The sequence below is a fragment of the Enhydra lutris genome, unplaced genomic scaffold (assembly GCF_002288905.1).
Source record: "Enhydra lutris kenyoni isolate GAN:26980312 unplaced genomic scaffold, ASM228890v2 scaffoldscaffold75, whole genome shotgun sequence".
NCBI lineage: Eukaryota > Metazoa > Chordata > Mammalia > Carnivora > Mustelidae > Enhydra > Enhydra lutris.
Window position 1 is genome coordinate 1,471,322 of NW_019154159.1, and position 4,719 is coordinate 1,476,040.

The following is a 4,719-nucleotide window of genomic DNA, read 5'->3' on the forward strand; positions in this document are numbered from 1 at the left end:
CTCAATCACAGTAACCCACCCTCCACCCCCGGACTGTACCGCGTATGCTGCCACGCATAGCGGCTTGTGTTTTATTTACCGTCGTGAACCAGCTGTCTTCCTAACTAGGACGTAAACCCTCTTGGGGCAAGACTGTGTATATTTTGGGGTTCCGATTGCCTAGGGCCCAGGGCAGACAGGGGTCTAGAGGCACGCAGTCAATGCATGTTGAACGAGACCCAAGAAGTGAAAGGAGGGGAGCCTTTGGGTCACCAGTTACCAGCTGCCCCAGGATCCAGGACGGAGGCTTGTGTCGCGCTTCTCAGCACACACGGTACCATCTGATGCGAATATCTTCTAGGGACTCTGCCTGCTGTGACATTGGGCCTGAGGGAACAATAGATTGTGACTTATCACCTCAGGAAGTCTCACAATCCTGAAGCTTCAAGATCTGGAAACTGAACCACCCTGGGGCCCATAGCTGCCTGATCCACATTCTGCTGACTTTCCAGAATGACGGCCCAACCCTCCCCCTCCCTCGCCTTGGGTCAGGTTAAATAAAAATAAAATAAAATGAAATGAAAAAAATTTTAAAAGCCCATGAGCTAAAACAGCCTAAGCCAAATTATTATTATTGTTTAAAGATTTTGTGTATTTATTTTAGAGAGATAGAGAGTGCTTGAGTGGGGTTGGGGGTGGCAAGGGGCAGAGGGAGAGAGAGAAAATCTTAATCAGGCTTCACGCCCAGCATGGAGCCGAATGTGGGGCTCCATCCCACATCCCTGAGATCACGACCTGAGCCAAAACTAAGAGTCAGATGCTTAACCGACTGGGCCTCCCAGGTGCCCCCAAATTATTTAACCATAAACCTTGTCACCTTTTTTAAAAAAGATTTTATTTCTTTATTTGACAGAGAGAGCAATCACAAGTAGGCAGAGAGGCAGACAGCAAGAGAAGAGGAAGCAGGCTCCCTGCTGAGCAGAGAGCCCGATGTGGGGCTTGATCCCAGGAGCCTGAGATCATGACCTGAGCCGAAGGCAGAGGCTTTAACCCACTGAGCCACCCAGGTGCCCCTTACCTTTTTTATTTAAGCTTTTTTTTTTTTTTTTAAGTAATCTCTACACCAAACATGGGGCTCAAACTCACAACCCTGAAACCAAGAGTCACAAACTCTACTGACTGAACTCACCAGGGGCCCCAAGCCTCAGTCCCTTCTAAAACAAAAGGAAACCACTTCCCTTCACATTTTCCTATCTGTGTCCCCCAGAGCCCCTGTACCATGTTCATGTCCTCAAGCCTCCTTAAACTGTAGCTCCTGCTCTATTTCCTCTGTGCATGAACATGACCATGAGGTTCCCAGCCAATAAATCCCACGATTTATCATCTTTTCCTCTTTTCTTTCCCTCACTTTCTACATCTACCCACTTACCCATGTGTTAACATTTACTCAACACCTGCTATTTGCCAGGCCCGGTTTAGGTGTTTGGGATACTTTAGGAAAGGAAAAAAAAAAAAAAAAAAAAGACAAAAACTCCTACCCTGGAGGGGTACAATCTATCAGAAGAGAGATTAAAAAAAAAAAAAAATGAACAAACATAATAAATGAATAACTTGGGTAATTTGATAGCAGGTGCATTTCCCCCTCTTGCTGCAGTAACTGCCACAAATAGAGTGGCCTAAAACAACACAAATGTAGGACCTTCCGGTCCTGGAGGCCATAAACCCTAAAAGCAAGGTGTTGGCAGGGCTGCATTCTTTCTGGAGGTTCGAGAGGAGAATCTGTTTCCTTGCCTTTTCCGCTCTCCAGCGGCCACGTGCATTCGTGGCTTGTGGCCCCTGTCTTGAAAACCAACATCTTCAAACCTCTCTGTGTCTCTGTCCTGTGCTCCCATGGTCATGTGCTTCCCCACTCTGACACTCCTGCCTCTGCTAAGGACCCTTGTGATTTCACTGGACCCAACAGGATATACTGTATCATCTCCCCTGTCGAGGACCTTCACATCACATCTGTGAAGTCCCTATCACCATACAAAGTAACCTCTTTACAGGTCCTGGGGAGAGGATGTCAGTGTCTCTCGGGGGCTCTTATTCTGCCTACTGCAGAAGGCAAAAAGCAGCCCTCCGGGTTCCTTCGCAGTGACCTCTTTCTCATCCGGGACCTCCTCCACTTCACCTGTCCTGAGAATCACCCGATGGATGGGAGTCTATGCTTCCTTCTGCTGCTTCTGATTCAACAAGTTTGGAAAAGACTAAGTAATGGATTCTGCACATAAACTGGAGCGAGCTTTGCATATACAGGTGTGCTAGCGACTTCCCTCAAAACCTATCCATGACTGCCTGGCACTTTTAGGATAAAGACATGCCTCCTTGTGATCATGCCCATTTCTGTGTCTTCAGTTTTATCCTCTTATTCTTCCAGTCAGCATCACCCTGACTGGTCTCGTCTAGCTCGGCATTGGCCTCGTCCCCTGCTGCCACAGGGCTTTTGCACGTGCTGTTCTCCCCCCTCCTTACCACCTGCTCTGCTCTTATTCGTCCTCGGCCCTAGAGAGCCTTCTCAGACCTCTCTGACCAGATCAAAGTCCCCTGGTATTGGCTCTCCCAGCAATATGTGCTTCTCTCTTAGAAGCTGGTCACACTGGCAAATTTATATTTTATAAAGACCACCAGTTGTGACCCTGTATCCTTTCTCCCTTCTTCCTTTTACCAGCTCAGCTGGGGTCCTGGCCCAGCCTTCCTGATACAAGCTCCTTGACCACGTTGGGCCATTCGAAGGAGAACAGAAGTGATGTGTGCTATGCCCTGACCTCTCCTCCCCTGGTCTTCCACTGTCAGGAAATGACAACCCCAGGGACATCCACTGTGCATCCTGAGACAGAAGATGTCACTGGCTGACCTGGCCAGCCTTAGACCACCCACCTCTGCTCTGTTACACCGCAGGTAAGGACAGGATGGCTGGGAGAACAGCTCAGCCTGTCCCCGACTGGTCCCCACTGGTTGGGTGATTGTTTATCTCCCTACTAGATTTAACTCCAAACGGCAGGGACAGCTCTGTTCATCCTTGAGTCCCTATCTGTGGACTGGATCCGTCTGAATCCAGCAGGTGTGGCCAGCCCATCTTGGTTGTAGGCGTCTCTGATAAGAAATCACAGAATGTAAGATTGCGAAGTACTCACCTTCCCAAGCCCAGTGCCAAAGTTCCTACAGACACCCCTTGTCCTCCACTGATGAGATGGGGAGGAAAGGCCACGAAAGATGAATTTGGGATAGCCATTTGGGAGCCATCTCACGGTCCCCAGAAACAGCCACGCTCCCAGACTGTCCCAGGATGACGCTGGGATTTGGGCACCTGCTGTCACCAGAAGCACCCTCAGGCGAGGTGGTTAATCTCAGCCTGGGATCAAGAAGAGCAGAGCCGAGGCGCCTGGGTGGCTCAATGGGTTGAGCCTCTGCCTTCCACTCAGGTCATGACCTCAGGGTTCTGGGATCGAGTCCCGCATCGAGCTCTCTGCTCGGCAGGGAGCCTGCTTCCTCCTCTCTCTCTCTCTGCCTGCCTCTCTGCCTACTTGTGATCTCTCTCTGTCAAATAAATAAAATCTTAACAAAAAAAAAAAAATGAAGAGCAGAGCTGTTTTAACGTGATACTTCATGAAAAATGAACATTTGGGGGCGCCTGGACAGCTCAGTTGGTTGAGCATCTGGGTGTTGATTTCACCTTGGGCTGTGATCTTAAGGTCATGAAATCAAGCCCTGCATTGGACTCCATGCTGAGCGGGGAGCCTGCTGGAGATTATCCCTCTGCCTCTGCCCCTCCCCGCTACCGTGTGTGTGTTCTCTCTCTTTAAAAAAAAAAAAAATTAAAAATTAAATTAAATTTAAACCAAAAAAGGCAATCCCTATGCCCAATATGAGGCTCGAACTCACAACCCAGGAATCAAGAGTCACACGCTCCACCAACTGAGCCAGCCAGGTGCCCCCCCCCAACTTTATTTTCTTTTTCTTTTTCTTTTTTTTTTAAAGATTTTATTTTTTTGGCAGACAGAGATCACAAGTAGGCAGAGCATCAGGCAGAGAGAGAGGAAGGGAAGCAGGCTCCCTGCTGAGCAGAGAGAGCCCGATGTGGGGCTCGATCCCAGGACCCTGAGATCATGACCTGAGCCGAAGGCAGAAGCTTAACCCACTGAACCACCCAGGCGCCCCCACAATTTATTTTCTATATAAATAATTAATGTGGCATCCAGATGTCTCCCAAAATCTGTCTGGGAGAAGTTATCCCCAGTGCCTATCCCAAGGCCTGGCACATAGTAGGTGCTCAACATGTATTTGTAGACTCGGTGAGTGATACTGGCTGATAGCTGTTGGTCTCTCATTTTGGCCAGTGGCCTCCTTGCTTCCCCCTTCCATCCTTCTCCTACTCCGGTAATTTGCATCCACCCACCACATCTGCGCCCCAGATCCCCCGGTTAAAGGCCTCCAGGGCTTTCCACTTGCCTACGAGCCCAAACGCATCAGCCTGACCTGGCCCAAGTCTCCCGGCCCATCTGCTTTCCCACCCTGGGCCACGTTGGGTGTGTGGCTTTCTGAACAGTTTGCCATTTGTTGAAAATAACACAGTTTCGTGGTTTCTTGTAGGTGAACATCTTCATCATTGCCGCTATGATTTCTTCTTTGTTCTGTTTGTAGAAGCGTGTCACGTGATTTCCAAACTTGGGGAAATTTCTAGTGATCTATTGCTGACTT